This window comes from Phalacrocorax aristotelis, chromosome 1 (genome assembly GCF_949628215.1).
Source record: "Phalacrocorax aristotelis chromosome 1, bGulAri2.1, whole genome shotgun sequence".
Lineage (NCBI taxonomy): Eukaryota > Metazoa > Chordata > Aves > Suliformes > Phalacrocoracidae > Phalacrocorax > Phalacrocorax aristotelis.
In genome coordinates, this window is record NC_134276.1 from 70,840,980 (window position 1) to 70,868,791 (window position 27,812).

At 40.5% G+C, this 27,812-nt stretch overlaps 1 long non-coding RNA gene across 1 annotated transcript; it reads right to left on the bottom strand.

Moving 5' to 3' along the window:
• Positions 1-27,812, bottom strand: LOC142056863 (uncharacterized). The gene is made up of 4 exons (XR_012660450.1): positions 27,681-27,812; positions 15,278-15,362; positions 13,251-13,311; positions 1-5,496 (listed from the first exon to the last, which is right to left on the bottom strand). It is a non-coding gene; the product is annotated as an uncharacterized LOC142056863 (long non-coding RNA).

The following is a 27,812-nucleotide window of genomic DNA, read 5'->3' on the forward strand; positions in this document are numbered from 1 at the left end:
AGCCAGGGCAAAACCCAAAGTAAGTAGTTTATTTAAAGCGGGACTATAAATACCCTGACAGACACACCATTTCTCAGTACGTGCATGGGTGATCTCATAAGTCTGGGGCCTGCCTGCTACGTAGAGAACAGGCTGGAACATGTGAAATAAAAATGAAGGCTAAACCAGAAATTATTTGAATAAGTGCTTTAGGAGAAACACAAAATGCTATTGGAACATGTGTTCTATCTGACCACAAATAATTAGTGGCACCAAACAGGGCATTTTACAAATGGATGAGAATCAAGCATCACAGAAATGTCTTTGGGCTATAAGCTTACATGTGATAGGTCTACTGCACCTCTGATAAGCAAGCTCTGAGTTTGTATTTTACATAGGTATCATAGCGGCATATGTAAAACCAGCAAAATGTAACCTGTATTAACTGGGAAATTTTCTTTTGTGTGCTTGTGCTACCATGACTATTTTGGATCCTGGCCTTAGTGGTCACACTAAGGGGCAATCAGGGATTTATAGATTACTTAAATTCCAGGTTTTATTTAGATAAACAGAGCTGATGTGGGAAGAGTCCCATGTCCAGAAGGCAGCATTGGTTCAATCCTCAGAAGCAGAAGCTCTGAAGCAGCCAGACACTCCGTGGCCATGGGGAGGACTGCAGAGGAAGTTCTTTCTGTCTAGACCTGCTCCTCTGCAACGCCCCCAGCTCAGCGCTGTAGCTGCGCTTCTCTGGCTTGTCTGGGATGGGCTTCATCCTAATTAAGAATATCTAACAAAAAATCAAGTAAATATTCAGACTTAGAATTTTTTGTTAGACTGAATTGTTGCTCTCTAGCCAGCCCCGCTTGAGTATGCTGAAATGCTTATGTGTGGGCTGAAATTTTCCATTGCTGAGATGAAAATCAGGTTTATGCTATTTTCCCATTTACGTCTTTCAATGTTTGAATGAGCTGGTTTTAATTCACAATAATGCATTAGCTAATTACTCCAGGAGAAACAAAGTTCATTCGGGTTTAAAGCCGTCAGAACCAGGGTCAACAGTGCCTCCCACTGACAAAAGGGAATGTATGTGCGAGGTAAGAAATGACTGAGGCTGCAGCCACTGGGGTAAACCGCAGCTGCTTCTGGGTTAACAGAGCTGAGGAAGTTCAGATTAATCTACGTCATTCAGAAAATGACAGCAGCGTCTGGTTTTGCATGTTTGATTGAGTCAGGTAGGCACAGTTTGGTGTTTTAAACATCATTCTAGCATCTGTATTTTGTGCCATGTTTGAACAGGAGGAAATCCAGTTTTCCCTTATATAAAACATTTTTTTGGTCTTTAAAATAATCCTATACCTTAAATGCTTCAGATTTGACATGGAAATTTGGCATGAAAATAGCCCTTTTGGAGAAACAGGACATAATCTTATTCTGGATAAATTGATTTTGTATGAGCAAGTGGAGGCTGAGAACACGCAGTTGATTTTTTTTTTTTTTCACTAAGTTGATGTATACAGTGATGAAACTACGTGCAGGCACATAGTTGATTTGAGTAAAATGAAAAAAGCTTCATAAGTGTTTCATCCTTTCAGTGTAATATTTGCTCTTTTGGATGTGCCAGGAATTGTCTGTGAAAATCATTTCTATCCAAACTGAACAGTGCTTTGTATTTAGACTGTATGTCCTTCTATAGCTTAAAGTTACACTGTGTCTAAAAATGAACTTTACAATCATATACAGGACTTTTCAGCATAGTTAAAGCTAACACGACACCTACTTGCATTGGAGGCATGCCAGTATCCCGAGAAACTATTCGAATACATATTCTAGGATGAAACTGCTTAGGCCACTCCACTGACATAATGAAATTAAGTAATGCACCAGAAACTGTTATGTCCATCATAGCCTGGTTGTCCCCTGCCAGGCACCTCTAGAGCTTAGAGTAGATGCTGCCTAAGACCAGTCACACTAATTAAATGAGTTTTCCTATAGATTTGTGTCTTTTGCTTCTTTAAGGCTTTACCTGGAATAAACCAACTTTCCCTTAAGGTCTCTACAACATCATCCCAGACAAGACACAGCAAAGCTGCTAGACATTATATCGTTGCTGATCAGCTGCAAGCTGCTGCCAAATGGGGTACATGAACTGAACACTACCTGTCTTACTCTTACAGGAGGCTATAGGCGCTCTTTTATTCAGCTGCCAATATTTATGAAAATATTAAGTATTTCCCTGGCTTTGAGACATCATCTTCTTTTGAATCTGTTTGATTCAAAAACCTGGTTGAACTCAAAAGGTTCAAAAATTATTAGAGATGTAGGCAGATAAAAGAGATAGTACAGCTGCATAAAATGTGGGGGAAAATGGGAAATATTTTATGGATATCTACTCACAAAAAAATCAACAGCCCAGAATGTGCTAAATAGTCAATGTCTCAGACTGGCTGCTTGCTGCCTCCTGAGTGCAGTCTGAGTTATTGCTTAAACATCTTCAGTTGTTTTGGAATCCAGACAACAGAGACACAACCTTTTTCTATATGTAGTTGATACTGCAACAAGCACTGCTGATCAGGGCCATATACTGGATCCTCTGGTTCCTAAAAGAATGACGTGCAAGTCCCTTTGGCTTCACTTCCCTTGACTGGAAGGTCTACACCTAAAGAAGGGCAACACATGGGACAAAAGCCATCTGTTTTCAAATTCTGAGGTAGAGACCAGAATTGCAGATGAGATCACAGACGGTCTTCATTCCTGGCTTTCATTTTCTGTCATAATCTTGTTTTTTTCTACGGAGCTCTGCAAATGTGCAAAATATATGGAAGACAGGTCACAGCTTTATGTCAGACAGCAATGAGCTGCCTGTGAGCTGGCCATCACTCTGCATGGCTCTCGACAGCCACCTCTCTGCTAGTGAGTTAATCGGTGTTCAGGACCAGGCTTGTGATCATCCATGCCACTTAATTCCTTATACGCTCCTCGGCACATTTTGGGCACATGCCAGCTAGTAGTCTTCCAGGCACTGTTCAAAGAATAGGATGGAGCAAGGACATTCCCCAGGAGGCAGTGGGGGCAAGGCAGGGAGAAGAAAATTTAGCCATATAGACATGAGTGTGCCATCCATTTGGTCTCAGAGAGCAGCCCCTGGTCATCTTTTTTAGTAGTATAGACTTAGATCCTAGACCCATGCCAGGTACTAGCTCAGGTACTAAAAGCATACAACTGCATTAGGGTGGTGCTTATACTTGAGCCAGTTGGCTGAGTTTTCAGAAAACCCTGTATGTGAGGTTCGATACTAGCTAGCAAAAAAAAAGAAAAAAAAAAAAAAGTGGTATCTTATTTTGTACCATCCTTAAAAACAAGTCAGGGCCATGGCGATATGATGAAAATGTCTTTCCATGGTCCTGTCCAGAGCCAGGTACGAACACCTCCACCTCAGAAGACAGACATTCTCACATCAGTTGACCTGCCCACTGCCATGAGCTGAAGCAGAGCCCTGATGCTGCCCATCTGTGCAGCCACGCTGTCCGTGCTGTCAACCAGAAAGGGAAGTGGGGTCAGAGCAGCTGTGAACAGTGACTCTGTTTCCCTCAAGGCAAAGAAAACGTTCATCTGCCCAGATCTCCTACAGTGACTGCTGCTTTGTTCCAGCGAATGGCTACAAAGGCCAAAGAGTGTAGGTGAATTTAAGTTTGACCTGTTAGGCAAATACATAAGAGAATTAAATTAAGAGTGTGTGTGCAGTCTTAGCTTTAGCATTCAGATGGTTCAACATTTTTTAACTGTGAAGGTTACTATTTTATATAAGTGGATTTCTAATACTATGTCTCTGTACACAAATGTACATATAGTCTCAGGCTGCTGAAAAATTTTTCTTGGAAGATATTTTTAACAAGACACAGATTTCCCACCAAATGTGCTGGTTATTGATGAGAAAACCAGAAACAGATAACAGAAAAAAATGAGAAATTGTTTAGCTTTCAATAAAAATGCTTAGATTTTCTTCATTCTTTTGCTAATTGTGGTGTGGGATTATTTTTTTTCCCAAAAGAAGAGGCACCCCCCCATCTATCCTTTTTTATTATTCTTGTTGGTGTCATTGAAATACATGGCTTTGCTCTCTTCTATTCAAGAAAAAACAAAACAGCATGGAGAACATTGGAGGGGAAAAAACAATAAAATTTTGACATTTCCCATGAAAACTAAATTACTTCTTCAACCAGCTAAAATAGGCACCCAGGAACATGCTGATGCTTTTGAAATTGTAGTAGATAGAGGTACTTAATCACCAGTTTAAGTAGAAAATGGGCACCAAGGGAATTCTTCATGGGGTGATTTAGCTATATGCAAATCTGTTGTGTACTGTAGTAGAGGCACCCAGGAGTTGAACACTGTAGAGCTTGTCAAGGGATTAGGTAACAATGAAGATTTAAGAGCCACAACAAAGCAGATGTAGGTGGGGAATAATATCCTGGTCAATATATCCTCTGGTGTAGACAGATAGATAAACATGGAGATAAAACTTAGTACAGCAATGTTCGAGCAAAATGCACCACAGGCAAGGAATTGAAGAGAGACTCCCACAAGACACTGACAGCTTTTTCCCTTTTTCTTCCTCTTTACTGAATATATATTGTATTAGAAACATCATGACAAAAACCTCAGGACAAAGCCCATTGTGAACCCAAAACTTCAGAGGATGCAATTGGCAATATTTCTCATCACTAACATGAATCCCACTGAGCCTGTGGGTGCATGGTAGTTAGTAGATAATTTATATGTGTGGACTAAAAGCGGTACTGCTGTAAAGTATATGCATAAGGCATTTTTTATAAACAAACCAAAGGTGTAAATAAATTGCATCTTCATGTATTCATAGAGTCAGTATTATGCATCATAAAAAGGTCTACATTAAAATACAGCCTGTCGTCCTCCAAGTATATGCATTAATTTCCATCATGCTCATAATGGCTCAGTTACTACCTGTAAAGAAGCTATAGTAAAACCACACCGAGCTTCCAGGACGTGAGGAAACAATTTATGTTCTTACCCTTGAACTCCCCCTGCCTGGGAATGGGTGGCTGTTGGTACAGGAAGGTTCTCCTGAACCACCCTAGACATGTGTGTGAGTGGTTGGTATGGCACAGGGCAGCCAGCACGGAAAACAAACAGAACAAAAGTGCGTTATAGAAACACGGTGTCGCAGCCATTTTGTTCAGAGGGAGGAGAGCCGTGAGTACACTTTGGACGAAGCAGGAAAGCTTTAGGCATTTGAACCCATGCATTAGAAGCTCTGAGCACCAGTGTGTTGATCCACTCAATGCTGGACGCAGGCACATTTCCTGTGGAGAGGGTCTTGCCCAGGCTTGCCAGGAGCACCGAAGGGGAAATCAGGCGACATTATATAGCAGCCAGAAATGTTTGGCTCAGAAGGATAAGTCATGGCAAAACTTTAAAAGGTAAATGAAAGGTAATCAGGATCTCTGCTGAGGTTTGTTTTGTTCTGTTTGGTTTTTTAATCTGGAGAAAAAATATAAACAATCATATTGGTTAGAGCACTAACATCAGGTATAATTGACCAGTTCCTGTCGTGTTTGAGATGAAACAAAGATTTAGACCAAGGTTGCCCTGGTGTTCTAGGTCCTGCCTTTGTCAGTTTCTCCTTGCCAAAGGTCCCTCACCATCTGCACAAACCAGAGTAGCTCCAGTAGAGGTAACTAGAAGGGAATCATTGCAAAGCAACTGCTAAACTGTCAGTCACCTGGGGTGCATTGGGCCAGGGTGGGATCCTGCAAATCTGTAGGCACCTAAAATGAATTAGGCCAAGATAAGCTATTCCAGAGCGTGATTCATCTTACATGTCTCTCTTAGGATGGGGTAAACTGATCTCAAGAGGTACATATCTCTCTGCACTGAGGAAGTTTATATGTCTAGCCAAGAGGAATGAATCCCATCCATACGTGTTAGTCCCGTCTCTGCCTGACTTGGCAGAACTCCCCACCTCTTATAAGTCTGATAAATGACCGAGCAGTGACTTTGCGGCTTTCTCATCCTAATTTTCATGAAAAATTTCACAGTCAGCTCCATGCAAAGCTGAAACACTAAGAACTCTACATAGGACCAGAAAAATCATTCCCGAATTATCTGTATTGTACAGTGTATGAGACATATTGATCCTGAAGCCCACACGAATACAAATCAAAGCAAGGATTCTGCTCAGATTTTGTACCACATGTTCAGCTCTGTGTGTATCACTGAGCGTGAAAACTGACTCCCCAAGCCAATGGCTCCAAAACCAAGTATTTTGGTCCTCTGCCTCAGTTTGTCATCTTAAAATCAATGAGGTAATAATCTTTTTTCCTCTCCTTTATCCTTCAGGTGTGTCCTTTGTGGATTGTAAGTCTCTGGGAATGTCTTTACTATATTGCAAAGGTGCTCATAATTAGGTGTCTATGTAATATACAGGAATAATGACAATTAATATCAATATTGCAGTTCATTAGATTCACTGAGTTCTGGCCCGTTAGTTGATAGGAAAGAGTTTCTTTAAAAATGCAAAGTCAAAGTTATTTTTGACTGGTTTTTGGTTGTTTCATTTGGGGCATTTCTGCACTGCAGACTGAGGGAAGACTTGCATTTGTCTGTCTCATGTTCTGAGTTGAAAGTCCCATGACAGTGATGGGACAGATTTGAGCCTACGATATAAGTGGTACTGAGAGTTAGCATACCCTGATACAGAATCTGTGTCGTATTTTTATGAGCACGTGGCTTTTGGAGTAGGAATGCCCAGTTTTCTGCCAGATCCAAAGCCTGGCAATGAGGCTTATATTTTCCCAAAAGCTGACATGTAAGTTGTAGCTTTAAGTAGGTCTCAAAATATTTAGGACTTGGGTTGGATGGAACAAACTCTTTTTCCACCGAATTAACCCTAAGACCCTTAGTGATGGCAGAACTTTTAATGTAGGTGGTCAGATACGGAAAGGCACAATTTGTCCTAGTGCAAGTGCTGTTGGGGAGGGTGGACTGCTGGGACAGGAAAGCAGGAGGCACGGTGGAATCGGTGCCACGAAGAACAGCAGTGCAAAAAGTACACAGAGCAGCAAACCAAAGTGTGTGCTTGAGGAAGGATATGTCCCTGAGCAGTGTGACACAGTGACACCTCTCAGCTCAGTGGTACATCTCATGGGCATTACAGATCTAGCTTGACCCGCACTCCAGGGCTGCTGATCAGCTGTGGAGGGTTCTTCACAAGTGGAAGAGACACGATTACTTTTTATGTGCAAGATACTCTAATTATCCTGTAGGGATTAATTTCAGGTTACAGAGTTTTTATTGAAAACCATTTAATAATCAGTGGTTGTCACCTGAAGTGGACAAAGTAGAGGAGCACAGGCAAATTACCTAGCACAGGTCCAGACCCTTCATGATTTGCATACACTCATATAATATAACTTTTATCTTCTGCTCATACAGAATGGCAGTAAAACTGCTAATATGTATAGAATACAGTGTGTTGCTAGTGTCAGCCCATTAATAACAGTATGAATAAATGTATAATTTTACATTATACCTGTACTTATTTTCTGTTTGAAATAAATATTTATGTACAAGTGTGTGACACAATATTGTAAAACTGCATATACTGAACTTTTATGGACAACAACCAAAATAACTACAGTTATTGTAGCAAAGAGCAGAAAAACAAACAAACAAAAAATATTCCAAGTCTTTTGGAAAGAATGTAAATTCACATGCTTCAGGCCATGAAACAGTCTGCAGATTAGGAGGAAATTTTTCCTGTGGGCAAGTTGCCTCTGTAACAACCTACTGCAGAGTTTCTGTCATGCTTGTCTGAAGCTAGCCAATTTTATAAACAGTTTATTGAAGAAGGTGGACAACTTGTCTGATCCAGTATGTCCTCTGTGTACTCACATGAAAAATGAGAGCCTCTTCTATTATGCCTACCATGAGCTGTTGGCCGTAGGAACAGAAACAGTGACTGGCTGTAAGTCTCTGCTAAGTTTTCCCCTAGGACTGGGTGACACAGCTGAGGCTCCTTTTCATCTGCCTGATGCTTGTGATGCATGGATTTTCCATGACAAGGTGGCTTTAATTAAAATGGTAGTTACTGTTCACTACACAAGCCCCATTAGAGGGGGACGACACTTCAGAGGGCTCAAGCAGTAGCTACAAGTCTGTCCACTCCCTCAGTAGACGGCAAGCTGCATTTTTCCAGTGTCTACATGACTTGCTTTATGTGGGCTTTTTAGGCATGGGTGTTGTATGCTGTGGTCACCAACAGTACTGTATATAGGCGTGGTCCATTCACAGTCACACATACCTTATGCTTCTTCCCTCCACCCCTGTAAGAACATGGTCCCAGGCAGAGAACACAAAGGGAAGCCGTACCCCAGTCTTAAGGAGAGGATGCAAGTTACAAAGCATGAGTACCCAGCCTTCCTCTCAAAGGGGCTCCACTGGGACAGTGGTCCTGCTCCTCGAAAGGGGTGGGGGACCAGGGCTGGGGGACCAGCACTATTACAAGCATTTAATGCTATATTTATTGCTTTGGTTTTGGGGCATATCTGTGTGAAGTCAGTGACAGCTGCAGGAATTCAGCACATTGGAAAATCAGACCCAGCTTGTCTTAAATTGACTATCCAGACTAAAAAGCCTCTCTGGAAAAATTTTGCTCTGGTCTGTATATATATTTTCTTGTCAACTTTTTTATTCAAAGGTACAAAACACTTTCCCGTCACAATCATTTTAGTGCATCTATTGTTTTCTGTGAATATGGAATAGTATTTTTTGTATTGCTGGTTAGTAACTTCTGCTGCATCTCAAATTTTCTGGGTTTATTTGCATGGAGTATAAATCACCTGTCCCAGGATGTGCCTACTGTGCCTCACAGAAGCACAGACAGTAAGGCTGTAGTGAGGGTGAGACTTGTCAGTGAGGGCTGGTGCATTGATGGGCCCAAGTGGCCTGGTCCTAATCCCACAGGAGCCTTGGTAGCCTACATTAAGATATAGGCTCAGGCTCCTGCCATGATATCCAGCCAGCTAGAAGTACCTCTGGGTACAGGGGGATTTTGACAGCAGGACTAATTTTTAGAGCACTACAGAAGTTTTCAGTTCTGTTAGTTCAAATAAGTTTGGGAGCTGCAGGATTATGGGACAACTCACAGTTTAGCAAGTTGTTGCCTGAGGATTTTTCATAAAAAAATAGAAGAAAAGAGGAGAGCAAAATAAAAGCATATGAGCTTATGCTAAAATGGTCCTTTGACTTGGGGCATTTCAGTTTTAATTCAGAGTGGAGATTGTGGGAACTGAGAATTTTTACAAAGCAAACCTGAACCCAAGTGCCTCAAATTGACCACCCTAAGTCAGAAGCTGCTCCTGACACTTTTTGCTTTTAACTTGCATATGAATTATTAAACTGCTATGAAATACCCATTCATCTTCAGGCTTCTAAAATGAGTCTGAAAGACTGTACATTCTGTATAACACAGAAAATGGAGATTATGCAGATGGAAAATACTTCTCTGCTGCAGTTTTCTCCTAAGATGTCTTACAAGTACTGAGCATCCAGCCCCTGCTCGGAATGCAGCTGGGTGTTATACAAGTAGTTCTTGAAGGATGGTACAGGGAGATGTTATATGCGTGGAGATAAGAGTATCTGGTTTCCACTGAGAGGCAGTAATCCCAGGAAGCAATGCTCACAGGAAGGTGTGGTGCTCCTTTCAGCAGTGATATTAGTGCTTGGCAACTTGTTTGAATGCCACTGCCTAAGCATTTCATGATTGTTTACCCCTTCCTCGAGAACTTCTATGGAGACTGACAAACATTTAAGCTAGGACTACTAACATATTAAAAATGCACCAGTAAGGTCTTCAGAGGCCTTCCTCCAAAATACTCGCAGCTATTCTGGGGGTGACCAAAATTTTCTGAATCTGTTAGTAAGTAATATCCGTTAATCCAATAACCCACCAGAAATTAGGACTTTAAGCAGCTTCCTGTATTAGCTCTTATGGATTCCTCTGAAACTTTATCACACGACAGTTTTCAATCTCAGCTAGCTACTCCAGGTCAGCAAGTAAAAAGCAGTAACAAAGCAAAGCAAAACATGTAACAAATTCAATGAGCTTCTATTATCAGCCTGATTACACACTGCACCACACAGAGTCCTAATGATTTCAGTGAGGCTCCATGCAGCATAAGGAGTCTCCCATGCAGATTAGTTTACAAGATCAGGATCTCCATATGGAACATCTCCTCCCTCCACCCCTTCCTGTTCTGTAGAGAGCAGTGTAAAACAAAGGCCTGCGTTTTTGCGTATCTGCAAGGTTTTAGTTGTCAGTAGGCTTGTACAATGATTTAAACAGTAACAGCTAAGAAAATATTTCTCAGTCTTATTCAAGCCTATCTTGGCTTTTCTTACTTTGGTCACTCACTGCAATCTTCTCTGTCCAGTCACCTTTTTAATAATCGTTTTGATCTGTTCCCACTGCCACAGAGTTATATATAGATGTCCAAATTCACACCATTCAGTTCCCAGGCATAGATTTGTGGAGCGGAAGGACTAGGCGTGTAATATTAAGTGAAAAAAAATCAAATGTCAGAAACTTCATATTGATACTTTGATCAGAAGCAACATGAGACTGAAAGTTTTTGAACAACAAACCATTTGAGAGTGTGTAACATGCTTGTGAAAATATTCATAGCATAATTAGATAAATAACAGATCCAGTGTCTATTTTTACTTTCCCTTGATGAGAAGCTTTGCAGGAGAGACTGCTGGTAGTTAATTCTCCCTAACAACAATCTGTGTAATCACAAACCCCAATTAGCTGTGCCTGTTCTATGCTATACAAACTATTTCCTTAGCGCTTCACATCACTACTTTGTAATTAGCTTTCATCTACACGAGCTTTGACTAAAAAAATATAAAAGAGTGTAAGTGATTGTACTGCCACTCAGTATTCTGCGAAATAATCGCTAGCGATTTCAATCAGATTAATTTTATCACCCGTATTAAGGAAAATTACCTCCCTCTTCACTCTCTACAGCTGAGGGCTATTTCATTTCCTGAGATGTTCATAAAAGCATAATATAAAGCAATCTGTAATTGTAAATATCCTTCCCTAATAACTTTGAGATATTTCCTTAATACATCTTTACATTTGGAGTTTCCGTTCCATAAAATACAGTAACAAGTGCTCTATTATGTTTTAAGTGTGTGCTGTTAAGCTGGACAACTTAGCGCTGTCCTTCCTGTTTTTACATAGGGTTATATTTAACTTGCAGATAATGGGAACAAGGTTTAAAAGTGATGGAGCGGAATAATGGCGTTACGGCAATAATATATCTTGCCTTTGTGAGGAATAGAACTTTACGGCCTATTTCAGGTCAGCCAACACCAATTCCATTTTTCACAGCCTGACAACTTTCACCTTCACCCACACTCCAGATGGGTATTAAAAACTACTTTCCAAATAAGACTGAGGTTTGGCTAAACCCATGCTCTGCACCCATGGAGAGCCCTTCTGATATTTAAAATCCAAATAAAATAATATAATATAATATAAAGTAAAATAAAATGGGCAGCCTGCAGTAGCCGCCTGCCACTGGCTTGTGTGGTGAACCTCTCAGGTATTCACAGAGCAAAGGAAGCTGCTTGAGTCCTGCAGGAGGGGTCATAGCAGGGGAATTTCCACAACTGCAATGCTTGCATCCTCAACTTCTGCAGGGCGGATACGGCATCAGCACAAATTTAGCACCTGGTTTATCGTAAATGTGAGGTGTGTGCTAGGAGGATCACAGCAACCCAATGTATCACCACCAACAGATTCATTAAGGTGTTCAGGCCACCAGAACTTTTTGCTGAACACAGATTTAGGAGATGTGCATATGGGATAGCTTGTGTGAGAAGCTCCCACCCTGGGCAGGTGGAAACACATCCAACCAGTCCATGAGTTGGTCAGACTCCCATTTTTAGCTGTAAGCGTTGGTGCTGAATATACCTGTGTATTTAAAAAAAAACAAAAAACAAAACTTAAAACCATAAAAATTAAAAACAACAACAACAAAGAAACGAACCAAAACAAAAAAAACCAAAAAGCACTGGCTGACTAAAGTACGTTCTCAGCTATGCATGCATGGGTTGTCTGCATTGCAGGGCTTTCCCCCCAGCATCCTGAGCTTCACCACAGAGGTACAAGGTGAGTGATGTGGAAAACATGCTACTCACATCAGAGTCAACACAGCCCAAGGCTGTTTGAAGCTGCCCCTGTTCTCCTCAAGAAGCAGTCTTCCAGCCTTTCAAAAGAAAAGGCACATCATCGTCTGAGCAGCCTCATTTATATATCTTCCGTATTGTGCTTTAGCTGGCTTATCCCTTGGACTGTCTCACTTGCCCCTAAATACTGCAGCTTGAGAGTTGCCTGTACATAGGAAGTCTACCTGCCATGCTGGAGAGACGACTAAAATGTGACAAAGACAGAGGTGGGTGAGGGAACATCACCATTGGAGAGGGGAAGTTTCCCTGCCTGCTGCACTGGAGTTTGAATTGTTGTCAAATAACAAAGCCCTAGGGGAAAATGAGGGGTGTAAATCCCACACAGCAAATCACACAGGATTCTCCAGCACACTGCGAAACGCGTGCATTGTTGTATGTCCCTTGGCACTTTGAGACTGTACTCTGTGCGAGATGATGAATAACTTGGTGTATCTTGAAATCTTATGAATGGGGTGGGTTGTTAGAGAGGTGATACTGTTTTTCAGTGTCATAGTGTCAGGATATGGAGGATGTTACAGATAACAGCTCACTGGAATTAGATGTATTGTTCTCACCCTTCTTTCTACAGGAGCAAGGTGAACCTCCCAATGTGAGCAGGCATGGGAAGAAGTTCATTCTCATGTAGAGCAGTACCGTGACTGTTTGCAAACATGCCTCTATATATGCAGCAGGTAGGCTGCAATGGGTTAATTTCCTTTGCTGTTCACTTAAGACAGAGGACAGATACTTAACCTCCACTCTTTCCCAGTGTACATGTTTCTACAATGGTAGAAGACACTGAAGATGAGATTATACACTGCAGCTGAGGATGACAGAGATCCTAAAGACATATCAGAAAGTGATTTTCAATTGCCTGCTTCTCTGCAGGAATCCCTGTGCCTGAATCTTTCCCAAGGATGTTGTCAAAAAAGAGGCCTGGAGCTGGTATATCCCCACACAGCGCAGGTATTCCCAGCAGAAGCGTCTTCTCCACTTACTTTTTTTCTGCTTAAGAAGTGCGCAGGCATAGGGGCACATCAGGCAGAAACACTGAATCCCCTGGGGAAAATGACACATAAACATTGCAAGAAGAAAGGCTCAAGTTTATACATTTCCAGCAAAACTCAAACATGCTGAATTTTCATTTTCTCATGCTAAAATTCCCACTTCTGAGAAGGCTGGCTAATAAACAAAGTTACTTATTACAGTTATACAAATGTTGCATCCCCACTGTTTTATATTGTCAGGAAATAAAGTGAAACTAGTCAAAATTCAGTATCCCTGGCAAATATCTGAAACTCTTTTTATGTGGAATCAGGATACAGATGGGGCTGAAAGAACATGTGTTTTCCGTCCCACTGAAAATTTCACTGTCTTCATATTTGCTTTTATCCCAATTTGCAACAGAAAGTCAAACATTGACTACTGAAACTTCTGAAAATCATAAAGTTCAGAAATGTCAAAACATGCCATTTTAGTATTTCTGATCTAAAGGAAATGCTGAATATTACAAAACTGCAACACTGAACATTTTTTGAATGAAACCAAAGCATTTCACTTTAGCTCAGTTCAATACCAGTGTAAGTCCCCCTGATACGATCTTGATACCTCAGAAAGGCTGGAGTATAGATGTCTTGCATTATTAATTTTTCACTATGGACAGATTTTCTGAGTGTGCCACAAGGTACATCACCACATGAATCACCAGGTTCACCCCAAAAAAGACATCTGTTTGCATCTTGTGAAATGTAATCAGCCATGGAGATGTTTCTGAATAGATATTGGTCACTGGGATGTTAGGCACAACAACACTGTAGGGCAACACAGATAATGTTGAACAGATCTGAAACAAAATATTTAGTTTAGTTCAAGAATCTAAAGGGTTTGGGATTGTGTTGATCCACTCCCAAGCAAGACACTCTTTTCCAGATTTCTAAAGGCTGGTGATGTAATTGCTCCATGTTATACTAAATGACAAGTATCTGTAGAGTGGTCATTCTTAAAGGTACCCTGGACTTCACTGGGGTAGATTAAAATGCATTACTGAGTAGTTATACTGACGACATATGCCACTTTATCATTGTAGTTTACAATACTTTGAATCACTTTACTGAGGTAAAGTTAGCTAAGATAATGACAAATTTTCTGACTACTATAAATACATATTGCTGTCACATTTAAACTAGTAGATAATTAATGCAGAGCCAGCTGCTGCTAATATAGTGTACTAAGACTTGTTAATACAAGGCTCTAATAAAGCTGTTAATACTGATAATACCATACAACATTTAAAACTGTTGCAAAATTTCCCTTAGAATTGCCTCCTTAGTATGGAAGGTTTTGTTACATTTTGGGTTTCTTTTTATAATTAATGTCCAACAGCATACATCATGTTATCTGTCATAAATAAAGTCAGCCCTTGCCTCAAGGGTCCTTCAGTTTAAAAGGCAAGAACAAGAAAGTCAGGATGTGTTAGAAATCTAAAACAAGTAGGATTCATTATTTGCCTTATAACAGAAACTGGAGACCCAGTCAAGCACAGGACTTCATTTTCTGTATGTACATTGCAGACAGATAAGAAAAGATAGTCTTTGTCCTGAAGAGCTTGAATTAAAATAATATAGATCTAGAGGAAAGTATCGCTTAACAAAATTGCTTTTTGCTTGTAAGAGTCTCTTCTTTCAGCTTTTCACTCAAACCCAAGAAAACCTGCAATAGGGATGGGCAGTTAAAGGCGCAATCAAAACCTCTTGAAATCTGTGGAAGTTTTGGAGCAGGCTCTTAAGAATTGAAATTGAGTTACTCAGATGTCTGAGGAATACCCTACTGTAAATGGAAGGAAGACATTCTCTGCTAATGCACTCACTCTTACAATAAAGCTAACTGAAAACAAGAATAGTTCTGATCACCAGAGTTGGAAATTGGTATTCCAAGAGTTTCATAACAAAAATTGGTTTGCCTCCATTCTACTAAATTATACTGTTCAGTAGTTAGAAATTCATATTATAAGCAAATACGTACTTACCTATTTTGCAAGGCTCTGACCCGCTGCTCACCTTAATGGCTTATAACTAGGAGTGTTCCAACTGGTTGATACCATCTGTCTGAATCTGCTGGACAAAAGGGTAGCGAACTAAATCTGTGGCTCTAGCTCATTTAGTTTATATTCAGGAAACTGTGTCATTAGTCTTCAGTATGGAACACTGCTGAAATATTATGAAAACAAAATTATTGTTTTTCTTTAACAGGGAAAAACAAAGCAGTGAGCAATTAAACAGGAATAACAAGGAATGACATGGCAGCTGTGGACTGTGTTATTCTCTAATCCCTAGACAGGTATGGGCATTGAAATAACCTGTCTTCTGGGAATTCAAAAAAGAAGCACAGAAGGGGAAAAGTAGATTTCTCAGTGCCCAAAGTTAAAAGCGCCTCACCAGAATAAAGGCCAGAGGGAAGGGGAGTAGGTGTCTGCTCTGAATTGTGTCTGGGGACCGGATCTGTGGGCTTGTGTAACGTAGCTGTGGATGGTCCTATGGTTGGTTCCTGTGTGAATTCAAGGAATACAATCACCTCCAATAAGCAGAAAAGACTCTCAGTGATAGATGGAAAAATCCTCTCTGCTGCAGGAGGTGTCAGAAGACCTTTCAGCATGCGGATGCTAACTGCCTTCAGGCATATGCAAAAGGCAAGTTTGTGTCAGTGACCAACATAGTTTCTGACATGCAATGCCCATGACACTGAATATTAAGGGTAAGAGAGATCAATGCCTTATTTTATAGAACTCAAGGTTTGTACTCTAGAAGCCTGTTTAGAACATGGTTTCCACCCAAAGAGTTAACACTGACTAAAACCTTTTTAACATAAAGGGTCCAATTTGCTAATGATATGTGTCCATGCACAAATCAACTTAATAGCACTATTTCTGGAAATATTACAAGCAGAGAGATAAGTTTCACATTCATCAAAGCTGTTTAAACCCATTCGGAGCCTTTTTTTTTTTTGAGAAGCATTAAAAAGATTTAGCAGTTTAAGGAGAGATCAAGGCTATTTTCACACAATTATTTGAAATTGTTAAAAACTGCCTCTGCTTTTTTCTAAAATGCACATTGTGATGCCATTAGGGCAGCTGTGACAGGACTATAGACAATGGATCCCCCCCCCTCCTTTTTCTTTTTTTTTTATTTTTGACATTGTTTGGAATTTGCTTTAAGGACTCTACTCTGGCCATTTGGCTCCACAGCGGTTTTGTTCCCTTGAGGAACAGATATTATTAGTAATAATTGATGAAGAATCAGAAAATTATTTGTCTTTTGATGCTGATGACTATACTTACACTCCAAACTCTTACCAACCAAAAAGCTGTCTTCAAGAAGACTTGGTGTTAGCAAGAATTGCTTTTCTCAGGAAAAAAAATTTTATCGTCCTTCAGCAGGAGGGATGATCATAAAGTTTAGATCATGGCAAAAACTAACAACTTCTTTTTCTATTTTTTTTCAAATTAATTAAATATATATTCAGTTTGCTGCATAATATAGTTTGTCTATGTTTAATAGGGCTTATCAGTCCCTGTGGCAATTCTGAGCATCTTCGCTGAAAGAAACCTATGTAATAATGTTTTCCCTCAAATCTTGTGTGTGCTGAATCAGGCAACATAGTTAAAGATACAAAGTTTCCATTACTCCTCTGTGATTCAGCTCTGCAACAGCCATCAAAAGTAAAATTTCCTTTTACTCCAATCTAATTAAAATTAATTGAAGTCACATGCTTTAAGCCAGCTTGCCATACTGTCAATATAATCACTTTGTCTTATTCTAGATAAAGCCATACCTGCTTGCTAAAGGTACACACATTTTGGCTTCTTCACTCACCTTTGAATATTAATAAACTACCCAGAAGGCAGGTGTGAACAGTTGGCAGGTGTTGGTCTCTTCTCCCAAGTTACTACTGAGAGAATGAGAGGAAACGGCTTCAAGCTGCATCAGGGGAGGTTTAGGTTGGATATTAGGGAAAATGTCTTTACTGAGAGAGTGGTCAGGCACTGGAACAGGCTGCCCAGAGAGGTGGTGGAGTCACCATCCCTGGAGGTATTTAAAAGATGTGTAGAGGTGGCACTTCAAGACATGGTTTAGGAGACATGGTGGTGTTGGTTTGATGGTTGGACTTGATGATCCTAGAGGTCTTTTCCAACCTTAATGATTCTATGACTCTCATTCAGTACTTTGGCTTTTGGTGAAAAATGTTTTCAGAAGTTAAAACAGTAGCCATACTACCCAGAGACCCCAGCCAGCCCATGAAATGAAGCTGAAATGATCTTTCAAGGGACTCCTTGTTCAGTGTCTTGGGAGATACATGATCAGTGTAATTCAAGAAAGTAAGTCTGGAGGAAAAGGGACGGGGAAGACAGGCACAGGAATGAAGAATGCACACTGCAAATGTTTAGCTTGCACAGGTAAACAACCAACAACTAATGGCATCATAAATCACGAGACAAAACTCCTTTCCTCGTCCGGTACAAGGACTGCCAGATAATACTACAGGCTACTGATTGTACATAATATATGCCTTCTTACTGGATGAAATGAGTTAAAAATAATAATCTGCTCAATATTTCTAATGTACTCAAAAAGGGAAGGAGGTTTCTTCTTTTCCTGCACCTCCAGTCCTTTCCCTGCCTATTTGTATTCTCCTTATTTTTGTTGGCAAACACAGCTTTGTAGGTGAGCTACAGACACATGTGTGCACACACACAAACATGCACACATGTGCATGTGCACATGCTCGCATGTTTTAACTTGACTTTTGTTTTCAAGGCTGCTCTGCAAAGTCTGGTGGACTCATAACATGCATCGCCAGGATATAGACACCCTTACTGCATGTTTTGGAGGCACCACTTTGTCCCAGAAACATCTCCACATTTCCCAGCTTCCAATAAATATGGTAACTAGGAAAAAAAATGCAGCCTAAAACTCAAAGGAGAGATATTCTTGGCACTGCTGCATACAGAAGGTGTAATGTAGCTAAATCAGGAAAATCAGCTTCTATTATGTCTCTTCCTTTCTGTTTGTTTGCTTTTGTAAAAATGGACTCCTTCATTAAGGACTGATCACTTTGCACATCTCATGACCAGTGTTAGTGAGTAGAATCAGTCCACTAATGCCTTTCATTTCCACTGTGACTTTTATCAAAAGATCTCAGAGGATGTTACTACAATATATAATCCCCACAATGCCAGCCTCAGTATTAGCAGCTCTGTTTTACACGTAAGATCGCAACAGGTTTTTGGCAGCAGTGCCAATATAATCAACCCCCTTATTTTGTCCCTCTCCCTTTCTAAGGTTCTAAACAAGTTTGTTTGTTCCTACCTGTACATCTTGCACTGGTCCAGCACAAATGTTGGTGATCCATAAGGTAGATAGGATCGGAGAACTAAATACGCTGAAAAAATACCTTTGTTTGGGGGCAGAGGAGCCTGTGTTTCCACCAAGCCTGTCCCCAGCTGTGATGTACCAAACACGTGTTTGTGGCAGTATAGCACCAGGGTAGGAACAAGTGGTCAGGAGAATATGCAGAAGTACTGTGCCTGCTGAAGCTATCACTGCCATGAATCTACCTGTAATTAAAAAAAATAATAATAATTTAAATCTAGGGTCCTGCCTCTTCTCGGATCAGGACCAAAAATCAAATCGTTAGTTATCCTCTCAAGGTCACAGAGAAAGTCAGCAGAGACAGGATACAGTCCCAGAAGTCTGCTTACTGCGCCTGCATTGCCCTGATAGAGAAACCCTGCTTAAAATAGCTCTTAAAAAGTTTTCAGTGACTTGCTTCTCAGGATATATAATTGCACATTACTTGTGGCATTTTAATCACTTCTGAAAGAACTGTCTGGAATGGTAAAGTTATTTGAAGACAAAGCAATCTCCAGCATGCAGAGTTTAAAACGGGCTAATGGTAGAAGTCTGCATCATTCACAGGCACATTAACTAGGCCTTTTCCCCCCTCCTCGCTTAAACTGCATGCCAAAAGATGTATGATCCACTTTCTGAGCTGGGTCACCTTTAAGAGCACAGTGACACGCCACAGAATTATTCGCCAGTCCTCACCAGCGATGTCTGCAAGTGCAAAGCCTGTGACAAAGGACTGAAATGACAGCACTTTGACTCACTTCTACATTGTGTTTGTTTAGGAAGGTCCCAGAAATTGTATTTCACCAACCACATTCGCTATCAACACACAATTATCTGGCTTAATCATGTGGAACAGTGGCAAATTCACCTGGGGCTTAAGAACTAATGACATTCTCGTCTGAGCTGCTTTAGTGAAATGGCCTAGCACCTGAAGCAGGAACAGCAAGATTGCTCAAGAAAATTTGGTTTTCTTTTTTCATTTCACAGCATAGGGACTCTGCTCAAATCAACAAACGCTCCTGATTAAATAGCTGTGGTAGTTGACTTATTTGCACTTGTGTGTATGGCTCTGAATGTACATTGAGAATCCCTAACCTTTACAGGAAAAGAATTGTCTGTGACTTGTTTTTAATACCTTGTACTTTTGACATAGAAAATAGTCAAATAATTCGGTATTTGATAATTTTGGTATGATGAGATCTGTAAGTGTGGGTAACCCCAAATATTCCAAACTAGCACAGGGGCAACAGCAAAAAAAAAAAAAACAACCACTTTTTCTCATGCTCAATGTATTTGTATCTATTTTTTGCCTGCAGCCTGGGCAGGGCCATTTAAATTCTGCTTGCTCAACAGAAATTCAGACCCTCATGTTGGCCTCCCCCCTAGTATACAGGAGATGAGTTGTGTTACTGCTGACTGTGCCACTCAATCTGAAAAGTTTACAGGCTGTCAAAGATGAGAAATTGAGTGTTCAGGCTACTGAATGTTTCAGAAAAGGGGTAGGAAGGTTTGAGGGATCACCCAGTCCTCCTATTTTGGCTGCAGGAAAGAAACTAGCCCCATCTCCATGAATTAAGTCAGGGGAAAAAAATCAGAAAGGTATAGTAGGTGAGACTTTCACACCGACCTTTCATAGTCACCTCTAGCCCTTCATGCTCCAGGACTCTGCACCAGAGCAAAACACCCACAGACTTGCACAGACAACTGCAAAAACAAGGCAGTCCAAAATCGGGCATGGTGTGACCACTTTCCCTGATAGAAAAATTAATTAGTGTTAACTAGAGTATAGATATTGACTCAGAGTGATATACAGATGAAATTTAGTTCATACAGATAAGCTGCACAGTCACCCACTCAAAGCTGATTCTGCATTTGACTACTAATAATACTGCATCCTACTAATGCAGCATCAGCACCAAGCTATATTTGTAGCAGAAGCCCCCCACACAGCCACTATACCCTGCTTACACCCACACAAGCATGAGAAGCACTCATGTAAGGTTCTGCACAAAGCAGTTTTTGCTAGATCAGCCTATGTAGCCCACATTTCAGAAGACCAGTGCCCTATCACTGGTTGCCTGGCCCATTGTAACAAAGCTCTGGCTGCAAAATCTTTGGTAATTGCTGAAGTCAGTGATTCTGTGCTTAGTGAGTAGCAATGTCACAGATAGTCCTGCTAGGTTATGTGCAAATATACGTTTCCCCTTTTGGGTTACTGTCTAGACACAGGCATAAATTTGGCCAAAAGTTTTGCTTTTCCTGAAAGATAGCAAAAGCAAGTCCAGACTTGCAAATACAGGGCTAGACAACAGCCGTAGCCTGAGAGGCCCACAAGGAAGCTATTCAATACAGTCACAGATGAAGCAGGTTTGGTTTGAGGTTGGTTTCCAGAGGAACTGCTTGCTGATGTGTTGTGCCATCCAACTGGAAAGATCTGAAAGTCTGCAGCAGATGGACTGAGACAGGAAAGAGTAAAAGGGCAGAGTTATTCAGATTGGCTTTAATGTAATGTTCAAGCATCTCAGGAGGAGACTAGAGTGTTCTCTTGTTTGCTGTGGTACTATAGGAGCTACCTCAACATAAAACTACGTAAAACAAGGACAATTTTTGAGGCTATGAGGGGAATCAGTTCTTCATAGCAAGCCCTCTGTGCTGCAAAATGCTGAGGCTTACCTGGAGATCCCATTACAGAACAGCCATCAGAATCATCTGTCACCACCACCACCTTTGAAGCCCTCAGCACTGTCCCTGGAATTTCTCAAGCATCCAAAGACTCAGTTTCTAACATATACCTCAACATTACTATTATTGATCTCAGGGGGAGGTTGGGGTTTCTAGGACCTCCAGAGACAGTCCACCTATTTACTTAACAAGCACTGGGCTCGGCACTGTCTCAGTTGCTGCATGACATGACATCCTGCCCTTCGCCTCTGCGCTGGCCTTCGCATGACAGCAGGGATTATTTCTTGATTTCTCACTCTGTCATAACTAGTTTCGTTAGCACTCCAGATCTCCATGCTTTTTAAATCTTAACTCACCACTAGTCTAAATCTGTATAGCTAGACTGAAGTCAACAGTTACAGCAAATAATATTGACAGAGTATCCAGACAGTAAATCCAACTCACTGACATGAAAAAAGTATTTTTCCATATATCTGTTCCCCGCTTCTGTAAGACTGCTATGTACTCTAAGAAAAGGCCATGCTTTAATACCGAAATGTCTGACGTCTCAGGGAAAAGACCATAGTTACCAAACCAGTTGTATTTTGGTGACAGATAGGGGGATAAATGCAGTCAGCACAGATTTGTATGGCTTCTAGGACACCAGTGCATTGCCATCAATAGCAGTTTAGTCAGTGAGTTCAACAATTTGAGGGCACAATAAATTCACTGTATGCCAGCAAAAAAGTGTCACTGTGATAATGGGGAAAAGTTGCTCCCAAAAGGTCTTACCCTATGGTTGTTTTGGACATTTTGCTGTTAAGGCTGTAGTATTGGTTGAATGACAGAGAAGCAGAAAATATGAGACTAGGTGCATCAATGAAGGTATGTACGTGAATCCTATCATTAAAGCATTTCGTGCCAGTCCCTGCAGAAGTTACTATATGTACAGTCACTTATCGCTAATACTAGGTTTCATTGGGCATATCTGAATCTCAAAATAATATGGTAATTTTCACAGTCACCAAGTGGAAAATATTTATGGTGCAGCAGTTTAATATATCTGTATTTTATATTTCTGAGATTGTACCTGATGACATAATAAGAGTTTGAGTTTAAATAACAGCTGGATGATTTCAGGAAGAAAAAAATATCTTCACTGGTAGAAAGCTTAGTCCTTTATAAAAAACCTTTTCCACGTTCATCAGGATTGCCAGCCTGGGGCAAGCTTAATTAAAGTCAATGGAGAAAAAAATTGAATACTTAAAAGTGCTATTTGGGGCTCACAGAGCTTGAATGACTCAAAATATGAAATATTCAATTACTAATAATTGTGAGGTTTTGTTTGGTGAGCGTTTTGTCACTCACTCCACACTTCGCATCCTTTCCCTTTCTTTCTCTGCTAGAGAGAAGGGTTAAAAGAGAAGAAAATTACCAGCTCAGCTCCAGGGGTGAAGAGGAACCCACATTTCCCCAACCCTTCGCTCTTCGTCATCCTGGTCTCTTCTTTTGATTCGGACCTTATGCTTGCTGCTTGCTGGCTTGCTCCTTCCTTCTCCCCCTGAAACACACTGTCTCTGCTCAGTCTTTCTTTTTCACTTGTTCAGAGTGTGATCATGATTCATGAGGCGATGATCTGGTTTGAACGTGACCTTACATATAGCAGCTGTGTTGGCTTAGGTGCCTGGGAGAGTTTGAATTTCTTACTGACTTGGGTACACCATTTAACAAACCCAAATGCTTCGAATGGTGATTTGGAGGAAATAATGCCAGGACTTACTTTTCGACACAAGCTCAACAGGCCTTGTAAAGGGAAAATCTGTTGGGCGAGGAAAATGAAACCTGAAATGGTTTTATTTACTGGATTGCAGTCTTAGAGGAGGTGAGCTCAAATTTAAATATATGCTCTGCCCAAAGGTCCTCCAATTCCAAATATTGAATTTTATATCATGGGAGGCAGAGCTCATTGGGAATGATGATTCAGTAAAAGAAAAAGTGCTCTGCAAGAGGTCAAGCAGTTTCCTCAGCTTTAGAGTTAAAACCAAATCAAACCAAGGCTTAGATCAGTGTATTAAAATAGGTCATGAAAGAACTGAAGTCAGCCTGCCAGACCAATGTTTAATGTTTCCTATTTTATTCCAAATATACTCCAACTATCATGAATTAAGCACAGATTGGGCTCAGTTTTGGACTATTCAACAATTCCAGAATTACTGCAAGAAACAAGAGTAAGGTTCATTAAGTGATTGATGAGGACAGCCTATTTGAATGAAAAATTTTTAGCATATTTTGCTTTCTTGTAATAAAAGAAAATCCTAACCTGGAGAAATGGCAAATTAATTAACATATTCTCCCATACTTAATGACACCTCAGTAGAAGGCAACTCTTAAAATGTGAAACCCTTGACATTGCCAGCATAGAAAAATAAAGTACATGTCTCTCAGTGGGTACCAGGGACCTATATTATGTCCTACTGTTGGTTACAGAATTTTCAATATTTTCTTATCCTTTTTCACTCATATGAACTGCAGCTTATAGCAGTGGTAATCATTTCCTGTGTTTGAAAAAGAGATGAAAGCATTCATGGATGAAAGCAAGTTGGATTTAATCTCCTTCTCTCTCATCCAGTGCACTGTACTGATCATTTTCCAAAAAAACAAGACTTAAGCTCATTTTTGTCATGACAAAACTAGTTTCATAATAATCAGATGGCAATTCCTAGTGTACACAATTCTAATATAATTACCAGGAGGAAATGTAGAGGGAGTTGCAGGTTTGAGATAAAGAAAAGCCTGTGAATTTTGTATTAATGTCTCAGACTCTCTTATTTGTGCAAGTAATCAATCTTTCGGGGAGTAGAATAGTAATTCTTTGTGAAAAAATGACAAGAGTCTGAGGAAGAAAGAAGATAATCTGAGTTTCATTCTGTACACAGCAGGTCAGCTATGATTGACAAAGCTCATCACAAAACTATAGCTCTCGGAATAATCCCAATAGCAGAGTTTCATTTGCAGCCGAAGCAGTGTTAATGACATGTTTAACAGCTGCTTGTTGAAGTTTGGAATCTGCATTAACCTGCAGAGCAGTGAACAGAGAAATGAGGGGAAGTATTGAAATCAAGCCTTCATTATGCCGACAGCCCAGGGTAAGGGGTAGCAAGGGGTTCGTGGAGCAGGAGGGCAGAGAAGCACAGGTTTGGAGGGTTCAGTTGCAGATAAGGATAGTCAAGGAGATGACGGTGTCCGATCAATGAACACAAAAGGCTGCAAAAGGGAACTGACGTGCTTGACTCAAGGCACTGAGGAAGGGAAAAATTAGATAACTGGAATGAACAAAAAGGGAGATGTGGAAAACAAAGGGCTGACAGCATGGCTTGTGAAGAGGACAACCAACAGCACCGTGCCTTGCAGGATATCACAATCTTCGGCCGGCCCATTCTCCAGGCTGTAGTTGTTCTCTTTAAACCAAAGGCCTTTGCTTACCCTATGAAAGGGACTGTTTTCACAGCATTCAGTCTCCTGCTGCTATCCATTTCAAGATAAAAGGTTATTCCCTAATGAAGAAACAATGACAGGGCACTGAATCTCTTTCCATGCCTCTAGTATCCAGCAATCAGAAATTTAGAAATTCTGATCTGACTCTAATCTTCCTGCACCAATATACCACAATAAGAGCCAGAGTGTGTGCCTGAGTTGCCCATATACTGTGCTGTTCTACACCAACCCCTTCTTTCATACCGCTCATACTAATGTCAGTGACACACAAGCAGAGAGCAAAGGCCTGGAAGTCTCTGATCTCTACCTGCGTGCTTCAAAATGTTGGCAGTGCGAGCAGGCATCTTTCAATGAAGATGGAAATTAATGGAGACATATACATACGGTACCTTCATAGGTTAAAAAAAACGCTTCATGCTGTGCTTTGTTACTCTGAGTACTGGGATCCGCTATGGCTTCCATTAAAAGTTATTGGAAGGCCATCCTCCACACCAATCATGCTGACCTTTCTTGTCTGAGGGGCTACTTAGTCAGCATTTTTCATTGGACTGGGTTGTTCTCTGTTGCTTCATGATATAAATGGGACACATTTAATCCTTTAGAAAACCGTATAATTTAGACCATAAATTGTAGGTGGAAGGCACTTAGCTTGCACCTCAGTCCCAGACTGTCTTAAGCTTCCAGGCAGGTAAATCCAAGTACATTACAGCTTGAACTGAAGAGCTCCCTAAGCACCTGACAAAATGTCTTTCCAAAGACAGGCACTTGAAAACATAGGCGTATTTGTGGTTAAGTTAGGTCTACCTAGGCTAGACTCAGTAGACCCGTCACAGTGCCTCTAATCTACTACTGTAGGTGCCTTTACCATTAACCCAAGTGACCATTCCTGGGGAGCTGGAAAAGATTTTTGTCTTACAAGAATATTTGGTATTCAAAGCCAAGACATGCCAAAGGTAAGCACAGGCCATGAGAAGCAAATACAAGTTTGGAGGTGTGCAAGTCTGAGCCAAGTTTGGAGGTCATACTAATGGTAAGGTCTACCAATCAAATTGCCTATGATTTTCTTCACATGCCTACAACTCCAGTGTTTTATTTGTTACCTCTTTTTTTATTTTTAATTCATATGTCTTTGTCTCTAGTGAGGGTCAAAATCTCTGCTCTGGAACAACATTGTCTGGGAAGCAAGCCAAAACACAGTTGATGCTCTCTGAAAACAACAGGAGAAAGCAGAGCAACATTGAATTGGCATGGTCCAGAGGCTAGAGCAGGAGTCAGAGACCTGTGTTATATAAATACCTTCAGAGTGACTTATCATAGGACCAAGGGCAATATTTCTTGACATTCTTTGTCAGAAGGGTTTTTGTTTACAGAAAAATCGAAATTAGGCTAAATATTGAACGTTGCTATGGTCATTTTCTCTCGCTTGCTTGATTGCACGTGGTGAACATGTGTGAAAGTATTCTGGTGGGGATTCTTTTCACAAGGATTTTTGCAGACAACCTTCTGACATCTTAAGGCACGTAGCAACCCAAACACTGCACTAGGGCAAAAATAGAGATAGAAATGCATGTAAGGTAGAAGTAATATGTGTCACCTCTCCCAGTTCAAATCTTCTACCACCACAGAAAATATATTTATTTTGTCATTCTAGCCTCTTGTCCAGAAACATCTCATCCTGTGAGAAATTTCACTTACTCTCTCAGCTGTACTGTGGACTTAGGTGTTTATAAAGAGCCAAACTTTGGGATAATTTTCTTAACATTTAAACAGCCATTTGCTGACAGTGAATAATGTCAGATACTGCTTTTAGTCTTCTTTATGCATACCTGCTAGCTATTGCATTATCAAAAGACTCAGATAGTATTGTTAATTTGTCCCCTAAAACATACGCAATGGATTTACACAGATCCTGACGGTTTTGACAGTAAAATCTACTCCTGGGACAGTCTCCTTAATCCTTGTTCCCAAACAAACCTGAGGGCAAAGACTGAATGATAGTAAGCTGTTGAACGTGAAAATAAATAACAAACAAAAGGAAATTAGATATATCTATGGAACAATTTGGCAGTGTGTTTAAATGCCTTTGTTTTGATTTTCACAGCTAAATAAAATGACTGTGTTAGATAGAGCAAGAGCTCAGGAAGTTGTATTATTTTCAGCTCAGCCTTTAATTTTGCAGTGGCCAGGAAGTTTATTTTAGGGAATATAAAGTCAGAAGCAGGGTTAGTCTTTGGATCAAAATACACAAAGATTCACAGTCACTAGAACTAACCACCAGTTCAAATGCCACTCCATTCTGCTTCACAATATCAGAGTATTATAACTGCAGTTGAATTTTAGCATAATTTATGAATTTGAATATTTTGTATCCAATAATAATAAACATTGAAGGGTTTGGTAGCATCATGTACTACCTGTACTCTCCATATCTGACTTTGACAAGTGCTCTATCTTCTCCCCTTTGGCTTCTCTGCAATAAAGTTAGCTAATACATGCTAGTATTACACTTGCAACAGTAAAAGCTCAATTCAGCTTCACTGGGCAGAGGCACTGGAAGACAAGGCTTTGCAGAAGCTGGGAGACAGAGTGTGCAGAAGCTGCAATCTATGGGAGTTTCCTTGGAGATAAATATTTCCCGACGTAAGCAAGCAGCTTTTAAATCAAAACAGAAGTAAGTACAACTTTGTTTGAAAATACCCTTTGGGAAACAATACTGCTGGTTAAAGTGTGCTGTTGCCATCTCCAATGACCATGACTTTATATCAGGTCTGCTTAACGTTGTCCATTAATATTATCCAGCTTTGCAAGTGCTATAGAGAAGCAAACAGTATCACAGTATCTGAAGCACAGAGAGGTGAAGGGACTTACCTGAGACTCCTGAATCAGACCAGAGTTTTACTCCTTCCTACCCCTTCAGCCACACAGCTTCCCTATGCACAGTATGCAGCAACCTGACAGCGGAACTAGCAAGGCTTTCAGCCTTGTCCAAGTAAATTGTCA